This window comes from Taeniopygia guttata, chromosome 3 (genome assembly GCF_048771995.1).
Source record: "Taeniopygia guttata chromosome 3, bTaeGut7.mat, whole genome shotgun sequence".
NCBI classification, from domain to species: Eukaryota; Metazoa; Chordata; class Aves; order Passeriformes; family Estrildidae; genus Taeniopygia; species Taeniopygia guttata.
The window spans coordinates 114,895,344-114,915,960 of NC_133027.1; the positions used below are offsets into that span (position 1 = coordinate 114,895,344).

Genomic DNA, 20,617 nt, shown 5'->3' on the forward strand with positions numbered 1-20,617 from the left:
GCTCAGGGGCACTCCAGCCTTCCTGCAGCAGGGAGGTGGAGCTGTGCTGGGAGCCAAAACCATGCGCTGAGCAGATCTCTGCAGCCTCAGCTCTGCAGCGGAGCAGAGAACAAAACTGAGGTGGCTGTGGCCACCCAGGCACGAGGGCTTGACCTGCAAAGGGCTTAAACTGAGTGTGTGAACTGTGGTACCTGCCTCCTGTTTCCTGCTGAGGCTCAGATCACCCAGTACTGGGTCACAGCTGTTCCACTGACACTCTGCTCAGGGCTTTGGTGAAGGTTGCTTCACCTCTTCCTGTTCTGAAGGGTGCAGGTTTGGGTCACTGTTGAAAAAGTGTTGTCATGCAGGGAAGCCTCATGGTTAGCATGTAGCTACATCCCAATGCAGCCACATTCATCTGCTTCCAAGTAGAAAAAGGAGGCTGAAAGCTGTTGGTGGCTACTCATGAGTGTTGCTGTTTGGATGGTGGGGAAATTATTAGTGCTGTAGCCTTATTACATTATGTGGAGAAATTAAATTTTCTCAGTAAATCACAGTAGAAGACATCTATCCTTGGGTATGTCATGAAGACATTTTTTGCCCAGCTGATACTCTGGGAGGAGTAAGGATTGGGAGCTGTGTTTTTCCAGCCTGAGGCTCTTCCTACAGAGAATACAGGGACTAAGTTCTGTAGCACAACAAAAAGCACTGCATAGAACTGAAAGAAGTAACTGGTAAAGGGCACTGCTGTGTCAAGGGAGAGAGAAATTTTGGCTTGGGTGTTATTTATTATGCTGCTGGTCTCCCAGGAGCTGAGACAAACCATGGTGAGTGCCCAGAAAGGTCCTTGTGGTTTGTCTGTCACCTCTATCTGCTGTATCTGAACGAAACTTCTTCATAAAACTTCTCAAAGTAGATGGCAGGGGGGAAAACAGTGATTTGTGGTTCTCAGGCAGGATTTTTACCAGTTGGGATTTTGACTTCCCAGGAAAAACTGAGCAATAAGTTCACAACTCTACAATCTGGAGGCTACAACAGGCATGTTGCTCACACAAGGGTCAAGAGCACATGGCTCCTGACTCCTGAATGATAAATGTAGTAGAGAGGAATGCAGTTGTTTAAATATTTTTTTATCATTTTGGGAGAAGCAGGGAGTTGTCTGCAGAGATACAATGAACTGGGCTATAAGAATATCTCCCAAAGGCTCTTTGCTTTTTATCCAGGTCACTCAACACTATCAAAACTGGGCTAGTGGCAGTTAGACTTTGACGTTTGTGCCCAGCTCCCAGGGGATGTGACATGTTTACATGGCAGGCCAAACACACAGCCACAGGCTCTGACAGGGCGCTCACAGGGCTTGGACCAGCCTTGCCATGGATCCACCACTGTGCCAGGATCTCTGTCTGTCCTCCATCCAAGACCTGTGTCTGCGCTGCCTCTTGGTGCCTGGGCTGTGATGAGAGAGGTGTTCTCCCCGGCACTGCTGTGCCTGCTGGCTCTGCTGGTGCCTTCCCTCCTCTGGGCTGCTCTCAGTGACCAAGGGGTGTGCTGGCAGCGAGCTGACCACATCCTGTGGGATCTGTGCTGGTGTGCCTCCTCCTTCCCCTTCTTATCACTGCAGAATGTGCACAGCAAGCAAGAAACAGGGGAAAGCAGCTTTCTTAGAAACCCAAGCGTGCTTTTTCTGTGCAGATGCCTTGTATCCCTGTTGTCTCTAAACTGTGTCTCCCAGGAATCACAGTGATGTGTCCACATCAGAAATGCCCCCAGCCTGGGGCCTGGGGGTAAGGAGGTGGTGGCTGCAGGGACAGACGTTGACCAAGGGGCTCTCTCCATTCATATGGGAGAGGACATTGAAGGAAACCAATGGTACATGTTCAAATCTATCCGTGTGCCTGAAGGGCAGTAGGCATTAATCTAAATCTCAGCTGCTACAGTCCATGTTCAGGTGCTGGGTGGTACAGTCTGACTGGCAGAAGATTTCCTGCAGCCCATGTTTTGCCTGGACACAAGTTTAGGACAGCCCTGCAGCACAGAGGCAGAGTGATCCTGATGCTGAGCTGCTGCTTACAGGCATGCTCCCGTGGAAGAATTTGCTCCAATAAAGAAGATATACTAGCACAATGTGTGGATAATGGAGCTAAAGACTTTTTGCTCTGTCACTGCTTGGCAGTGCTGTACTTCAGTTAAGCCACGGTTATGTGGAATGGTGCAATTCCCTAGCACACTGGATTCAATAAAGTTCTAAAATTCCAGGTTTTCTCATGCTCTGATGGCCAAGAGATGCCTTTGCTGCCCTTTCTAAAGGTCTTTAGTGCCTCTTCAGTTCTGCCATTGAAGTCTGAATGAATCAGCTTGATAAAAAGTGAGTAAGATATATTTCTCTGGGGCAGTAATAGCAAAGGTAGGGCAGTGCAGGGAGACATGGAGAGGAAAGAAAAAGCATGCACAAGCTTCTATTTTAGAGGACTGGCTTGCTGGTAAGTCCCAGTAAAATTAGAAAGTGCTGGGAGGGCCCTGATCTTCTGGAGACCTTCCTCTGGTTCCCAAAAGGCCTAATTACGTAACGTGTTGTTTGTTTGCAGTGTCCAGAGAGACTTTCCCATTTTGCAATCTGTTGATGTCCCCCCTTCCCCGAATACACAAAATAGCAGTTTAACTGCTGAAGCCATGCTGCTCCTGTGCATTTACTCAAACATCTCAGTCTGCTGCTACCAAAAAAAGATGTGTAATGGAGATGTTGGTCCTCCTGTGGAACATTAAACCCAGCACTACCTCTTGGAGTGGTGCTTTTCTGCTCCTTGTTCCTGGAGCACAGCTTGCAAATGTTAGCAGGTGAAAGCAACAGCTTTTAGATGAGGTTTGCATGACACATTGCTCCAAGCTTGGTGGGGAAAGGTGTCTGACTGGGGTCTCAGCAGCGAGTCCCAGTGGTGCTGCACAGCTACCTGGGGCTCTGAGACATCAGTGCAGGGCTGTGATTTAAAGTGCCCAGCCTCAGCAAGGTGGCTGCAGCCTTGTCTTGCATCTGCACTAAGGATTGCAGCTTTGTGCATGAGAACACAGAGAAGACGTGCAGTTGTAGGCCCTGCCTGCCCCTTCGGCTGCTACAGCTATGGTGATCATAGAAGAGGTCACTGGTTCATCCAGTCAGTGTATTTTTATCTCCTGACTGAATGCTAAATAATTCAAAAGAAGTCCAGCTTCCTATATTAGAGGAGGAAGCAAGCTTTCCCTCGGCTGATATCCCATCAGCTCTTCTCCTTTCTGTCTCGAAGCATCAGGAGGAGCACCTCTTCCAGATGTGACTGCAAAGCTCCTTGAAAACACTGTGTTCTTTCATGTTCAAAAAACATCGTTTTTCTAGGGATAACATTGCAACTAGAGATCTGTCACAATCTGCTCTCCAGATGTCTGCACACACACCCCAAAAGAAAAGGTTTTACTGCATTCATGTCAATGAGGAAGATGGCACATATGGACAACCAATTAAACTCATGTTTCACCTCTGCAGTCACACCTGTAAATGCTTGGAAAATCTTATGTCAAGTGGTCTTGCTGTTCATAATATACAGTTTAGTTGTTTTTATAAAACATATCTGCTGCAGATTTAGGAAATTACACTCTTTGCCCACTGAATTTTACTTGTCCAAGTCAGTTTTGGCATTTCTCTGGAAGCATAAATTTAGGAATGGAATACTAACAGAGACACAAACATCAGCTACATCCTCTGATTTATTTATTTTTTTGGGGGGGAGAGTGTCCTCGGAAACCACATAGGCTCCCTCCCAAGAGCCCTTTAAAAATGTCAGTGTCAATAAACAGAGATGGTGGCAGGAGGGGAACCAAGTGGTACTGCTTTTTAAAGTGCCCCTTCTCCAGAAAGAAGTTGGGTCAGATATTTCTAAAGAAACAGCAAAAATAATATCCTGACTCAGCCCTGGAACCCCTCTACATCAGTTTTTCATCTCTGGCCTGCAGCTTCAGAGGAAAAAGGTAAAGCATCCAGCATGCAGTGGGATGCAGCTGAAGAGCAGGATGTCTTCTGATGTGGCAGAGAGAATGCCATAAACCAGGCTGGGAGGGGAGCAAGGAAACATTCCCCTTTTCAGGTTTCACTGATGAGTACATTCTCTTCCTCTCTGTGGTCTCTGAAGTAAATAATCTGGCCGGGAGCCCTGGTGCTCCTTTCTGATGAGGGTTTATTGAAAGGACAGCTGAGGGGGTGCGGGCTGGCTGCTCCCAGGTGGGTCAGTGTCCCGAGGAGGGCCAGGTGAGCCTGGCAGTGGGGCAGGATCAGGGTTTTCACCCTCGGACCCAGCTGAGGCTCGTCTGAGGACCCAGCTGAGGCTCGTTGGTCTGAGGACCCAGCTGAGGCTCGTTGGTCTGAGGACTCAGCTGAGGCTCGTTGGTCTGAGGACCCAGCTGAGGCTCGTTGGTCTGAGGACTCAGCTGTGGCTCGTTGGTCTGAGGGGTGAGCTCGCCTCGGCTCCTCTGGTCACCACACGGGCTAGATGTGGGTCGCTGTGCAGTCTCCACTTTCGGCTCCTTGTCTATTTGGGGTCCATTGCCTGGTAATTAATTTACTAATTACTAATTGCTAATTAATTAATTACTAGTGATTAATATATAGTAGCACTAGGCTCTCTGGGAAACAGGAAGCCTTCTCTGGGAGCAGCTGTTGGACTACCCAATGCGGTGCAAGGGACAAAAAGGGTTTCAAACTACTTGGGACAGAGGAGCAAACAGGTAAGATGTCTTTTACAAAGGATTCTAACAGGGGTGTCAACAGCAGGGAGGAATACAGAGACTCGGGGAGTCAGCTTGGGAGGTAAACTGGGTATGGGGACAAATACATTGTGTAGGGTGCGTACAAACAAGGGTGGAACTGGTGAATACATGAAAAAGTGAACTTTTGAACTGTGGGGGTAAACAGACAAATGGTTAAACATCAAATTCATTCATAACAGTCTCTTCCCCTTTGTTCTGCTGGGCCAATGTGCATCCCCTGACTCAACAGCCCCAGCTTGCACAGGGTTAATGTCTGGCAGCACAGGGTGAGATATCAAAGGAGACCAAACAAAGATTAAACTTGTGCTTGGCCTGCTTCCAGAGCCCAGCGTGGGCTTTGCAGAGTATTCTCCCCTCACCACTGGAAGTCTCGCCTGGCCCAGTGGGGTTTGCAGGTGTACAGGTATGGCCAGCTGGATTTAGGGCTTGGATCCCCATTCCAGTGGGGATTGCAGCAGTACAGGTATGGCCAGCTGGATTTAGGGCTTGGATCCCTATTCCAGTGGGGTTTGCAGGTGTACAGATATGACCAGCTGGATTTAGGGCTTGGATCCCCATTCCAGTGGGGATTGCAGCAGTACAGGTATGGCCAGCTTGGGTCCTTGGCAGAAGCACCCAGTGTTCCTGGCCCATCCAGTTCAGATCCCTCTCACAGGAGCTGGCTGTGGCTGAGGCCCACAGCAGGGGTCTGAGCTGGTGTGTTGCTGGGCAGGGATGGGACCTGTTTCCCTTTTGAGAAGTTCTCTGGGCCTGAAATGTTTAATTTCTTCAGTTCCTGAAGCTGGTTCCAAAAGCTGGTTGTCACCTTTTCAGAGGGGAAGATACAGCTCTAACAGGGTCGGTTGTCTTTTCTTTTTCTCCTTTTCATTCAAGCAATGTTTAGTCTTTCCTAAACACTCTTAAAATATTGACCTTAATATCACCCAGGCACAGACCTCTTAAACTGCTGTGCTCCCGCCTCAGCTGCGTGGCCAGCATTCTCCATTAGGAGACAGCAAGGGAATTAGGGCACATGATGTCCACAGACCTTCCCCTTTGTGCTGTGCCTGCCCAGGACATGGCAGGTACCAAAAATCTCATTCCCAGGTGCCATGCCAGGTCTCAAGCCCCTGAAGGGCAGACTCACAGCTGTGTCTCCCAGTGTCCTGTGACTTCACTTGCTCCCCAGGGTGAAGGCACTGAGGGCACTCCTGTGGCACGTCCTCGTGGTGTTGTGGGACAAGTCCTGCCCGTGGCTCCCTCGGGGAGGGTGAGCACGGGATGCAAGCTGTGCTGTTTGCCCAAATAAGTCAGGAAATCCAGAAATTTGATTGCATGATGTCCCCGGTGGAGGGGATTAGCTCGTGAAGTCGTTATTGGACAAAGCAAGTTGTGCCAGCACATCACTGGGGGTGAGTGGTGGGGGGAGAAGGGTGAGGACAAGAGTTAGCTGAGGAACTGACACAGTTTTTGTCCTTGAAAAACCAATGTTTCCTTATTTGTAATGAACTGTTGTTGGCAATTTACTGCTGCCAGCTGCATCTCTGTGGTTGATTAAGGGAGCTTGGATCTTAAATATGTAATAACTCCCTGGAAGCCATTGAGAGGTAGTTATTAGCTTCATCAGGGCCTGTGCACACATCCGCTGTGCTCCTTTATGAAAAGGCTACCTATTAAATGCATTGTAGTGATTCACAAAATGCAGGATCTAGTCTTGTTTTAAGAAATTAAAACAACAGCCCTAGCAAAGTTATCTCAGAGTGAAGCACTGCTCCACAGCTCCCTGATGGAGAGACAAGAACAGGAGGCAGAAGTCCCATTCCTTTTTGCAGACCCTTCTCTCCCTGGTATGTGGTTGAGCACTGCTGGGAGCAGCATGGGCACCAGCAGGTTTTACAGGAGAACAGGCATCAGCCCCTCTCCCAGCTGTGCACACCAGATCCGTGGCTGTGGCAAGTCCTTGAGCAGGGAGAGGTAATTCATTGGTACACAGGATCCCAATGCAGCTGGAGTTCAAGCTGGGCATTTGCCCTGCCAGTAGACTTCTCTCCTCTGACGCTTTGCCCTTGGGTTTGAGCTCAGGGGATGGCACTCGGTATTCTTCCAGCAGCAGGGCTGAATCCGTGGGCTCAAAATGAGAGTGACAGGACAAAAAGCAGACAGGTGACCACAGCCAGCATCCGAGCATCTGTACAGATGGGCAGAGAAACATCTGCTGCCATCCAAAGGCAAACAGAGAGGAGAAGTCAGAGCTGGCAGACTGAGTCAGGAGCAGCCCCTCCTCAGGAGAGGCTGAGCCTGGAGGCAGCATCCCGCACGCTGCAGGCCAGTGAGTGTGATCAGCCAGCTCTTTGCTCTCAGGGGCATGTGATGTTGCCCTGCCCTTGTCAGATGCAGTCTTCCATGTCTGGAGCTGGCTTCTGCATGTCTCCACTGGCTCTGCTCACACCAGGGACAAAATCATGTGTCCACTAGCAAGGACATGCACATCACTGCCATGCAAGGGGAAAGTCACCTATCCTGTCCCTCGCCTCTGCTCCTTGCCCTGTTCTCCAGCACCACAGGGGAACTGTTTTAGCTTATCCTTCAGTCTGGTCTTGCTGAACCACCTGTGTTTTCCCAGTGCTCTTGGATGAGGAGCTTTGGTTAGCAGTCTCTCACAGTCACAGTGTTTGCCATGGGTTGTGCACGGCCTCACTGCACTGCTGTTGTGGGCTATGTCCTGCTCTTTGCAGTCCTGAGCGTGGCTGGACTTAGGGTCAGTCCTCTCCAAGTCATAAAAGCCAGTTAGCCTGAGGACATCTTGGGGGATATCAAAAACTGTACCAATAAAGTTTCTGACAATGACATTAGAAGCACTGTGCTGGTTTCCAAGAATGGCAATGCTGGATCCTGGGTGACAACAAACAGTAACAGCATTCGCTGTTTTAAAAATATCTTAGTGTAAGAGAGAAAATATTCCCACTGCTGTGTAAGTAAGAGGGTGACCAGCATGAGCCTCCTCTGCCCAGTCCCTATATGGTTCCATTTCCATAATGTCTGGACTGCTTCCTACACAATCAAAGTAACAATCAAATGTGTCTGGCAGTGAGAAACAAAGCAGTAACAAAGAATGGGGGGCATGGCTGGATCCCTGTGAGCTGGTGCTGGGAGATGTGGAACTGATGGCACATGCCTGCCCCCTCAGAGCAAAGCCCTTTCCAGGGAAAGGTCCCCTGAGTGCGCTGGGGACGGGGATAGGGCCCGGCTGAGTGGAGTCCAGGGCAGAGATACTGCCTTTGGGGTTTCTCAAGGGATGGTTTAAATTCTGTGGCATTGCTATCAGGAACCTTCTTTAGAGGGCTTGAGTGATTCCTCTGGCTATTTGCTCCCATTAAAACACTGATGTGTGGTAGTCACAGACTGTGCTGTTTTGGGGCCATGCAATATGGCTCTAGTCCAACCACAAGGCCAGTGCACCCCGCAGGAGACCCTTGTCCCAAGGGCCAGATGCACTGTCACCAGGTGGCAAAGCTGTTGTCTCGCTGCCTGGGACATAAGAAGGGCACAAAGACAAAAAAGGATTGATTTGCTCAGAGTTCTTTTCCAAACCTGGTTGCTGGCTTCCTAGTGAGAAACTCATTTTGAGACATGCTTGCGAGCCCCTGGTTTAATGTCAGTACACGTGATCCTAAAGAACAAAAGAGTTGCAAATGGGTTTTTGCAGACAGTTTGGAGTAGAAATCTATGGCTCCATGAGCACTCAGCAGCCCCCAAACTGCCAGGCAGGCTCTCAGCATCCCCCTGCCTGGCCTTGTCCCATCTCTGTACTGCTGGTGTGGCCGTGACTCTGCCGTCCTCTGCCCCAAACCCCCCTGAGCACCAGCGTGGTGCCAGGGACTTGTCCTGCCCGTTTGGGCCGTGCAGGCAGCACGGCTGTCTGGAGATGTGGGCACCGTGCCCCGAGGAGCTGCGAGTCCTCAGCCCTCCCTGCGCTGCCCTCCCGCTGCACAGCGCCCCGAGATGCTCAGCCCTGTCCCAGCAGCCAGGCAGGCAAAGAGCCACTTCTGCAGGGACGCTGGGGTGAACTGAGCTGCAGAGAGCAGCCCTGCTTTCATTGAGAAGAGGAGGCTTGAGCTGAAACCAAACCTGTTACTTTGGCTCAGACAGGTAGGGAGCAGGTTTTACCTGCAAGGAGCCAAGTGTTCTCTGGGTCCAGTAGATTTCCATTCACACTTCAGGTTCAGTTATTGAAATATATCTTCCTCCTTAGTGACTGGTTGTGTGACAGGACCAAGGGGAATAAGGTATCACCCCTACACAGGGCAAAAATAATGTAAACCTAGTCAGTATCAATGCCCCAGGCACATATCATCCTGGGAATAAGGAGGGAAGTGTGGCAGGAGATTTACCTGACTCATTAGCTCTCTGGTGACCTGGAACTCAGACAGACTCATACAAAAATCTGAAAATGGGTCAGTTTAGTAGGGAGAATTGTAACAGAGAAGTGTGGGAGGGTTGGGTCAGAATCAGGCCAAGCATGAACTGGACAAGGAATAGATGGGAAGGAGATACTCTGGACATTCATGCCTTAGCAATGCAGAGGAAAAGGGGAAGGGAGCTGGACAACAGATTCTGCCAAGAAACAGGTCCCTCTGTGATGTCTGTGATCAGGAGCCTGCAGGTGTAGGACAGACAGCGTGCCTTCCCCAGAACAGGAGGCACACAGAAATCTGGCCTCCTGCTGTAAGGGGAGTGCATGGGGGACTCTCAGCAGTCCCTCTGGAAGGTTTCCTAGCCCATAGGTGACATGTGCAGGCAAGCTCAGAAGCTGCCTTCAAAAGCAGCTCAGCCAGATTAGGCCTGCTTTTGTACCTAAAAGAGCCTAGAATAAATCAACACGTTATTTGTAAGTACCTCAAAGATAACAAGGAGATGAATAACAGCCAGCATATATTTGTCAAGAACAAATCTTATCAAGCCAACCTAATTTCCTTTTATGCCAGCCTTTTGGGTAAAGGAGAAGCAGTGTTGTCATATCACTGAGCTTCAGAAGGGCTTTTAATGTCGTCTTGTTTAGCACTGTCATAAGCAAGCCCTGGCTAAATGGGCCACTGGGGTGATGGGGGCTAATCTGTCTGGAAAGAGAAATGTGTCACTGGATGGGGGTGAAAAGGTGTTCAGTAGGTGCTTGTCCTGAAATGGAGCTTGTTGGGCACGGGAAAGAGAGCATTGGTGTTTTAGCTTGCAGATAGAATAGTCTGGCAGTGTTGTCAGGGGTAGGATGGGGATTTGCAGAGATCTGAAGTAGCCTGAGCAGAAGCAAGACACTGTAAAGAGTTTGTGTAAGAACAGTAGTCATAAACACAAATTCAAGTGGGAGGGGAACAACAGAGTCAGGAGGTGCCATCATGACCTGGCAGCCCAATCTGAGCTCAGAACACTGTGCTCTTGCAATGAATGAGACAGATGCCATCCTGAAGGTATTCAAGAGGAGGAGAACCCTCCTCGTGGCTCTCTCTTGGGGGAGTGGGTGGCCTCTGTCAACAGCAGAAGACAGCTTAGAAGGCACTGCCCAAAAACTTACTGAAGGTATCAGATGTATTGTCTTTCTGAATACACATTGGGTCAGATGAGGCCTTGGGACCTCTTTCTCTCCTCTTGCTATGTGCTAGCCAGGCAAAAGTGTTCTTTGTGTGAGCTGCACTTCAGTCAGGTGGCCCCTTGTCCTGCAGGGTCTTCTGCCACAAACCTGTGATGGGATAACATGCAAAGCAACCTAGAGATGGAGCAGAAAGACGACATGCACACATGGCACAGCGTCCCTGTGGCCACCCATTCTGGGCTCCGTGCTCTCAAGGGGCGCCTGGGGCAGGGGCAGTGCCGCCATCTGTCTCCTTTGCTAATAATTAGATGCAATCCAAGCTCCCCTGCAGGAGAGCCCTGTCCCCTGGGGGAAGAAGCAAGGCTGCACACATTAAGGAAGCTAATTAGAGGGGAAGAGAGCATTGGTACTGAAGCCCCAACAGTAAACTTTGCAATCTAGATAAGGGAGCAGTATTTAATTACAGACTATTAAAACACCGTGTCTCAGCCCCCTGAGATCTGGCAGTCCTGGAAAGCCCTCCCAAAGGTGCTAATGAACAGATCTGAAGGCAGAGGTAGGTGAGGGGCTATGCTTATCAAACTTTACCTGGGAAACACACCTGAAGAGATGAGCCAGGAAAATTCCCTTGGACCACCACCTCCTTATTCCTGCACGACGTCCTCCCTCTCCTAGAGCAGGGAATGGGAACCCAGTTCTTGGGAACAGAAACTGAGATTGCTCTGCTCTTACATGCTGCTGAGCAAGGCCATTGCAGGCACCTACACAAGGAAAGGCAAACCTGAGATTGTAGGGGAAGTCAGGGAGGGTTGTAAATATTTGGTCTGAGAAAAAACATTTGTGCCCTTCCAGTGTGCAGGAGAAAAATCTGCCCGTGCCTGCCAGCCAGAGGTATCCTAGAATCTCCAGGGAGCACCATGCCAGTGTTCCCCTTTGCTTCACAAATCCTGTGAAGTTATCTTAGGTTATTTTCCTACAAGCTCCCTCTAGCCACTAAAGCAGCCACTTCCCCTCCCTGCTCCTTTGCTGCATCACTATACAATCCCTGACTTCTGATCCTTTCACTTGTCCCCTTCAGGCCTGGAGGGCAGTTTGCATTCCCTGTGGAGTGCCTGCCTTGTGCTCAAACATTCCCTGTTCAGCTGTGCCAGCTGAGCCAGCAAGCTTCGTGGTCTGCAGCAGCAGCTCTCATGCCATGGCTGCTGCTGGGTGTTAATGCAGAATCACGATGAGGAAAGGCTTGGATGGATTCATGTCATCTGACGGATTAGAACTGCAGAACCAGCCTCAAGTTATCCAAAATTCCTCTTCCTCAGCAACTTCAAACCCTTAAGGAAGGCTTTTAGTTCAGCCTTGGCTGCCAAAGGAAGCGGTTCCTATTTTAATTTGTAAATATAAAGTGCCAGAGGGCTCCTGCCTTCTGAAGGCAGTAGCTTTGAAAAGCACAGGTGAAAGCCCAGGGCTCCTTTTCCTGCACCCTTGAGGCCTGTTCTTGCTGAGGAACACACCTGGTGCAGGTCTCTCCTTGTGCAGCTGCAGTGGGAGCTGCAGGTTGTGCTTGGGTTGAGGGAAAGAACTGGAAGGGGCAAGGCAAGGGGCCGTGACCTGGCACCAACCCCGTGTCTGACAAAGGGGACAGGGACCTGCAGCACTGGCTGGGGTGGCCAGTCCCCTGGGGACCCTACAGCAGGACCCTAAACAAGCAGGAGACCCCAGACAGATACCAATTGTGAGGGGCACAAAGAGCACGAGGGGAATGGGTGCGCAGACTGCAAGGGTGCAGAAGCCCAGGGATTCCTCCACTGACCCTGGAGGCACAACTCAAGCTCTTACTGTGTGACAGCACCTCGATTAAATTAGAAGAACCAGACATCTGCAAGAAACCTGGGCCTGAGACGGGGTGAGAATCTGAGTGAGTGAGTGAGTGGGGTGTGTGGTGGGAGCCAAGCTGGGCGTGTGGGGGTTCACTGCAGCCTCCTGCTGCCAAGGGCCTTTGGTCCCAGCAGTGGGAGCCTTGGGTGGTGCAGTTGTGACTCCCAGAGTGGCTCCTGAATGGTCAGACAGCAAAAATTCATTAATAATCTTTTGCCTGGCCTTTGCCCCACGTTCTGCCTGCGAGGACCCTCACTTCTTTCAATGTGCAAAGCCCACGAGTCACGTCTGTGATGTTGTCACAGACAGCTTCCTTCCCTGGTGATACAGCTGCTTAAAATGTTGCAAGACCCAAAAGTGATGCCAATGAGGCTCATTTTATTTGTCTGAGCCTTTCTGGTGATGTGTTCCTCTGCTGTGCCAAGAGCTAAAACCTCAGGGCATCCTTCACTCATTGTGTTTTAGGTGAAAATTAAATTTGCTGTTGAATCCCAGGGCTCCAAGAGCTGTGGTCTTAGGAAAAATGCTGACTAATATCTAGTGTGCCCTGTCTGGTCCTTGGTGTGCCAGGGAAGAAGTTGCCATGCTTTGGAGAAGAATTGCTCTCAATTGCCAGTCCTCTAGAGCTGGAAGGAAAGGTGTAAGCCTTAAATTGCTCCTCAGTTGAAGCATTCCTGCATTAGTAGGAATGAGCATGTTGGTGTCTTACAAACAGATTTCTACAAAACACTTGCTAATGAACCAAAGCAGCAGTCTGTCCTCTCAGAGATTTGTGGGGAGTCGGTAAAAGACTCAGCCTGGGGAGCTCATTACCTGCTGAAGGAGTGCATTTTTAGGGGAGATGCTGGGAAGCTGTTAGCTGCCAGCTGTGAGGCAGGGCCAAGGCTTGGCAGTGCTGGGAGGAAGCCTGGGAGAGGAGACGTCCATTGCCTTTGTGGGCACGGGCACAGGGCTTTCTCACAATGAGAATAATTCTCTTTCTGTGGTCGTGGGGCACCAGAGGGGCTGATTTCCACCCCCAATCCCTGTAATCTCAAGGCCAGGCATGCTGATGTTGTGCTGGGGTTTCTGGTGTGAGATGGAGAAGGGCAGAGTCAGCACCAGTGACAGGGGAGAGCCACAGCAACCTGCTTGACCACACACATGGTATAAACCAGAGCCCTTCTGGAAAACACAGCCAGGCCCCCGGGGCTTAAAGACAGGCACTTAATCCTGGGTATCAGAGGGAGAAAGGTTGTGCTGCTCAGGCTGGCAACAGGTACTTTGAGAAAGCTGTCAAGTTTCATGTTCATTGTGTTTGCAGGGAGAGCCCTGTCTTGGCTCTAGGCAGCAAAGGTAAAAGCACTGAGGAAAAGAGTACTTCTAGCCTTGCCAAGAAAAATCACTTGTCTGGGAAAGGAAGAACTAAATTGATCTGAATTTTCCTGCTATTCATCAGCGTTCTGGTGCCAACACAGTGCATGTGAGAGAGGAAAGAAAAAGGATAAGATGAAGAGCTCCATATTTAATATTGTGTTAATCTCTTCCCTCCCAGCTAGAGCAGAGGTTTAAAATACCTTTCCTGTACGTGAAGACAAATGTACTGATCTGTGTGAGCATTATCATTTAGGGAAGGAAGATTTACCTTTCAGAAAATCTGCAACCTGAATTAACCAATTTGGAAATCTAAAGAAATTAATTGAAGTTTGGGGTTGTCAGATGTTTTTTCTTTCATTGACTCTAGAAACTGATGCAGGGGGGATGCATTTCAGGCCAAGTGTTTTGGGAATCCCTGCTAACAGCAACTGCTACAGAAGGTGAAGCAACAACACTTCAGCACCTCAACTTGTGTGTGAAAGCCCATACATTGGGAAGGCATATATTGTCAGGCAGCTTGTGCAACAGCTCTTTGCAAGTAAGGATTTGCTTCTAGCACCCCAGTTACGTGCTGGGAAATCCTGCAGAGGCAGGGGGAAGTGGCAGCGCCACGTGCCAGTTTTGGACCTGGAGCTCAGTGGGATGGTGACCTCCCCAACCCCTGTGGGGAGTGGGGAGCAGTGCCTGCCCTCCAGTCCTGGCTGGGTGCAGCACCCTTTGATTCATGGCATAAGCTTCATTCCTTTATTTCTTTCTGAGCTTAGGCTCATGGACTAATTAGAGGAGAGCTGGTGAGCTCAGCTGACGCATTTGAACACGGGTAGCTTTAGGCTTGCATTTGGGTCATTAAAAATGAAGTAAAATGATGTTCTCTTTGCACCAGCTATTGTGAGCAGGGGCCTTGGTTTGGCAGCAGTTATCTCCCCAACACCACTGCACTAATGACTTCCAGCACGGAAAGAGCAGTGTGTCATTAACACAACAGGGCGCTGGGAATCTGCTGCAGGCAGAGCGGGATCTGGGACGCAGCAGTTTGTGTCACCTGGAACAAGGCTGGCACTGGCTGCCTGAGTTTAAACCCTTGGGAGGCTGGAAGGCACCGTCAGGGGAAGCCCTTCCCTCTGGGACATGCTCCAAGGGACTGAAGTGAGTCTCCTGAGGGCCTCCTCTGCCTGCTGGTGTGTCCCCTTGATATTTGAGCGAGGTTTTCTTCACTGTTCTGTGGGATGTCTGCTGGCTGCAGGCAGGTTTTGGTTGAGATGGAGGCCACCAGTTTATAACAGGCTTCATCTCAAATTTGTCTAAACTGCAAATGCAACATAGCTACGTATGCCATAGCTGCTAGAGATGGCCTATAAAGATAATTTGGCTTACCTCCCTGTAGGACAGAGGTTGTGTATGTTTGTTGGTTGTCATTTCTGCAACAGCAGAAACTGAGGAAATGTTAGACTGAGCATTTCTCCCACAAGTACCTTTCTGTATTTTCTCCCCTCGGTCAAAGTGAAGAAAAATGGAAACTCCACAGAAGCTTTTCATTTAAAAAGCTGGAGGAGGAGAAACCATGTAGATTTAGAGGTGTTTGCTTGTATTTTAGAGTAAACACCTGGTATGAAAGAAAATGTCACTTTTGCTCCTTCAGTCCCGGATGACAGAAACCTGCATTGCAACACTAAGGATGAGTGACCTGCAGAGATTTACAATGCTGGGAGGGCCCTGGGCCATTGTCCTGCTGTGGGGGTGCAGTCACATCGCTCCAGGCTCCATTGAGAGGGAGGTGGAGGTTTGCTTGCATGCTGCGACGGTGGAAATGGCTCACATTTCTTGAGCTGCAGAACAAAATTACCTTCAATTTCTTCCTCAGTCGCTCTGTGCCTTGTAGCAGTGCTCTCCAGAGGTGGTTACAATGCAGGCAGAAATAAAATTTGGCATGCACTGGGACTACACATACCTGGAGCCATAATTTAATGAGTTAAATCAGAGCTTTTATTATCTAATTTCTCATTGTCATCCAGTTTCTTGCATCTCTGTCGATAATTGACATGGAGAATAGTTCTTGCCTTCTGGAAACTGGTTGCCTTTTGAAATGCTCACATCAGAGATGATTGTTTCAGGCTTGTACTTCTTTCTTCTCGTTACCCTGTTAATAGGTCTGGCTCTGCCAGGGGGAGGAAGGGGAATGTATTGGCAGGGTACGCGGGGCCGGTGTGCCTTTGCCTTGGAGATGTGGGCACTGAGCAGCTCCTGCCAGGTGAAGGAGGGTAATTCCTCTTTCTGCCAGAAGAGCTGTAAGGGTGACTGCAGCCTGGTAGGGGGAAGGCAGCTGAGCCACAGCTGGGGCTGAAAATGCCACAGAGCAGGAGGGCTAATCCCCTGGCCACTGCTCCTGTGGGAGGCTCTAGGAGCTCGTTTGAAATCTCAGAAATCCCAGCTGCAAAGGCAGTGCATCTCTGAAGTCTAGAGGAGGATAGAAGACTGCAGATAAACCTGAAGAGTTTTCCCCAGTAGCTAAACCCCTGGGTTATATTTGTTGAGGTTGTCGAGAGAAGATCCAACAAATATTTGTACCAGATTTCTAGCGAGGACGCCGCATATTCACATGAAAGAGTGGCTGATCCCGCAGCTGGGGAGGGTGAGCCTGGCTGCAAATCTCACTGTGCTCTTCTGGGGACAGCTCCTTTTCCTTTGCAGCCTTGTGCTGGGGCGTATCTGGCAGATGTGTCTTTCTGCCCAGCCTTGTCCTTGCGTGCTCCCGGGCGCGTTTGGAGCAGGATGTGCTGGGCTGTGGCACGGAGGCAGGGGCACTGGGCATGGGCACAGAGGCAGTGGAATGAGGGCTGGCAGCAAAGGCTCTCACATAAGGCAGCGGCATCTAGGTCTCTCCTCACCACACCTAATCCTCCTCTGAGGTTGGAACACCCCTTCTCCCACAGACACCTCTTGTCTTTCATCACAGTGGCCCTGTTTCAAGCTCAGCCTTCCTGCTTTCCTGCCATCCCAGTTTCCTCTGCTCATCATAAAAACTAGCACAAATAATAACTACCAGCAAAACCCCCCTGTTGGGGTGGGAGGTCCTGTTTCAAACTATGGTTCTCAAGCCTACCTATCCTTATGCACAGTCACTGCAAAGAGGTTTGCTGTGTCCAGTGGTTGTTTCCACCCTGGAACTCTCCATTTGCTGTGTCACAGCTGGCTGGTGTTTCTGCTGCTTTGGCCCTGAGAGAGACCAAAATTTGGTTGGTCGGTGCTTTCATGATCACACCCTGTGGGATACAGCATGAGTTACAGAAAGAGAAACAAAGAAGGGTTGGTATTGAAATAGAAGTGGTTCTCATGGTTTTGACACCCCATATGGCAGGGACATATGCAGAAATGGATTTGCTGCTGTTTGCTTAAAAACAATAAGCAGGTTGAGACAGAATGTTAGAGCTCACAAAAGCAAATGTGACTTTTGGGTTATAATCTCTGCTTTATAATCGAGACGTTCACTGCTGTTTTCTTGAAATTCAGCTGCAAGTAGTGGAGAGGCATTCAGCTGCAATGAAAAGGAAAGGCTGCCCCAGAGGCACATGCCTGTCAGAATGCTCTATGAGATGTCCAGTGCAGGGGCTGATGTCTTAATGAGGACCAAGCATTGTGAGGTCCAGCTCAAGGCTTAGACATGTTGGCAAACTCACTTGACTGGTTTGAGATTAACATGATGGGTGAGCTGCTAGAAGCCTGCATGCAGCAGGCTGAGTGCAGCAATGCCAGCTCCTGCTTTTGAGCACGGTGCCATCTCTGTGGTGAACAGCACTGTCTGTTAAAAAGCTTTTAATGTCACAGGCCAAAGCTGTTGATTCTCCAGGGGCCATAAACCTGGTTTTGCCCCCTGTAAGAAAAGCCTGCAATGCTGCTTTTCAGGCCTGTCTGGTTTTGAGCACACATCACAGAACCACAGAATGATTTACTTTGGAAGGGACCTTAAAGATCACGTCCATCCTACCCCCCTGCTGTGGGCAGGGTCTCCTTCCACTAGAGCAGGTAGCTCAGAGCCCCATCCAGCCTGGCCTTGAGCACCTGCAGGGATGGGCAGCCTGTTCCTGTTAGCAAATGCTGAGGTAAAAGCAGAGGAGGGCAGCAAGGAAATGCCTCGATCCCTCCCACACTCCGGGGTGTTTCGAAGGACCTTGTGCTCTGCACTAGTGGGGACAGCACCCCAGAGGTGGGGGAGCACCTCTGTGAGTAAAGCTCTCTGCAGTTCATTTCCTGCTGCTGCAGAAGGAGGTGTGGTGGGAGTTCTTAAAAAAAAAAAGTGTAAAATAAGGACTTTTGCTATCAGAAGAACTCCTGCAAAAAGGATGTCATAGTCACCAGTAGAGTCTGAAGCAATGCATTTCAACGCCTTGTGATTTTCTAGGTCCCTTTTCATGCAGGAGTTGGTTTTGCTGTTGGTTTTTGCTTGCCTGAATACCAGAAAGCACCATTCCTCTGTTGTAGTGTCTTGCAGAATGCCCTGTCTCTTCCTGGCAGTGCTTTCCTGCAGGAGTGCAGGGGGTCCCCCCATAACTTTGCAGGAGCTGGCAGTGCTTTATCACCCCAGCTGCTGTCACAGGCACAGGGCTGGGACATCTCAGCATTTGGGGAATGCTGCGCCCTGCTGTACACGTGGCTGTGAGTGTGACATGCTGAGACATCCCTGGGAGAGCAGAGCTCTTAATGCAACAGCGTGACAATCATACTTCAAAGCTAATTGGCAACACGGGCTTGCTAATTTTACAGAGGTTAATGGAGCTTCTTGGAGCCCTGTGTGTGAGGAGTGCTGAGGACTTAGCATCTTCTTCTCCCCCATGGAGTTCTTTGACCATATATAGCCAAGGTATCGACTTACAGGCCTGGGATTTCAGCTTTCTGTTTAGATTTCAGATGAAAGGCTGCAGTTGGAAGTGATTGTTATAAATATTTCCTGCTATCTGGTAGCAGGCTGACTTCAGCCCCTTCTAAGGAATTGGCCACAATTATCCTTTACAAAACTGCAATGGAAACACCGCTGCTGGTGAATGGAGCGTGTCCTGCGGCTGCCCCAGCGGGATGGAGGGGCACCACCTACCACAGAGCTCACTGGGGCTGGAGCCCTGGCTGAGGGACTCACTGGGGCTGGAGCCCTGGCTGAGGGACTCACCAGGGTGCTTCTGCAGCCCTGAGCCTGTCCGGCTGCTTTCTGCTTGCTGGCCATGCTGCCCAGGGCTGGTGTACAGGAGCTGGGGCTTGCAGCACATCCTGGGGCTTGCAGCACATCCTGGGGCTTACAGCACATCCTGGGGCATGCAGAGGAGATGGAAGTGCTCAGTGCCAAGGGCAGCCTGCTGCTGTGGCCACACAGGGCACAGGAGGTGGGACTGGCACTCTTCACTGTGCAGGAGCCAAAGGATTCACCTGGGCTCTGCTCCCTGTTGGCCACCAGCAATGAGTTCCCAGTGGAAGGAAGTGTAAAATATGGACTTCTGTCATCCAAATGCTCAGAGCAGTAGGGATGAAAATGCTGTCACCCTGCCCAGGACTCTTCCTTTTTCATTTTTCCCTTTATCTCTCCCTCTCACCTATCTCTTTCAATCTCTATGTACCAAAAACCCACATCAAACCAGCCAGAACTGCCACTACATGCAGTAGGGCTAAAAAAAAAAAAAAAGACAAAACAGGCAGATCAGTTAGAAATCCTGACTCCTGGGGCCCCTGAAAATTTGTGCCACAGAAATGCTTCACAGTTGTGCAATTTAGTGCCTCTGAAGAAGAATAAATTTGCTTTAAAAAAAAAATCCATCAGCATATTGCATATATTTATAGTTAGCTGCAAGCCTTTCCAGTGAGAACTTTTAGAATTTATTTTAAATTAAAGTGACTAGCATGACATACCAGTACTTAGCCTTTTAACAAAAACATTTTAGTCGTATAAATACAGTTGCTATTATTAAACTCTAGGGAAAGCCAGCAAGCTGCTCCAAATAACATCCCTCTGGCCTGCCTGTCCAAGCTCTTCTGCTCAGAAGAACCAGACCTTTGAACACCTTGTTGGAGCAGGGATTCCTTTTATTTTCTGTTCCTTTGATGGCTTTTTAAGCTTGTTTTAAACTTTGTTTCCACTTTCTCTTCTTTATTCCCTTCTCCGTTCCATTATGTTATTTCTTGTACTTGTCTTCCTTTTCCTTCAGACTTTTTTACCTTTTTCCTCCAGACTTTTTTACCTTTTTCCTCCCCCTCTCTCATTGCCAGGGAAGCCAAATTCTCTGTGGTACTTTCTGGCCTTTCTGAAACCTGTTTGCTAAATCAGTTTCTGGGACTGACTCTAGGGACATCACAAGTTGCCCTCTGGGTTAGCAGAGAGTAAGGGTGCTTCTGTGCATTGAAAAAGTGCCTGTAAATGAGATTTTAGAAACTCTCTCTCCGCTTATCCTGTCTGTATTTACATTTTTCAGAAGTGCCAAGCAAGAGCAAGTTCTGATGCTGCAAAGTAAACACCAGACACGTTTCCAGCCGGGTGGTTAGACAGATTTTGACCTGTGACCAGCACAGTGCAGGGAGGACCTCCTTTTTGGGGACCCTCCCCACCAAAGAGCTGTCTACAGTTAAAAAACAGGCTGGCAGTGTCCAGGGTTGTTCCAGCCCCTCCACGTTAGTCTTCACCCAGCTCATTTCCAAACAAAAGCCGAGCAGCTATTCCTCATGCAGCTTTTAAGCCTGGGTGGCTGCTAGGAGAGGGAGGATGCAATCAATCATCCAGTCAATTAGAGGGACTTTCTCCTTATTTGTAACCTCCTTTCAAAGCAAATGAGCATGACTGGCAATGAAAGGAAACATATGCAATAGTTTAAAAATAGGTGTCTGAGGCCAGTGGGGGAAATCTTTGCCCTGCTGCGTGTGGCATCCAACATCTCCGGTTCACCTGGACCACCTTTCCACTCGCTCTCTCCCAGTGTCACTGTAGCTTATTCCTTCAGATGATGGAGCAGCATTTCCACATTCAATGCCATCCCATTCACAGCACTTTGCAGACTTTTTACAAACCTAAATCCCCCATAAATG

At 49.5% G+C, this 20,617-nt stretch overlaps 1 protein-coding gene across 9 annotated transcripts in view; it reads left to right on the top strand.

Moving 5' to 3' along the window:
- SLC8A1 (solute carrier family 8 member A1) overlaps nt 1–20,617 on the top strand; it is a 103,575-nt gene that overhangs the window by 14,660 nt on the left and 68,298 nt on the right. The window lies entirely within an intron of this gene.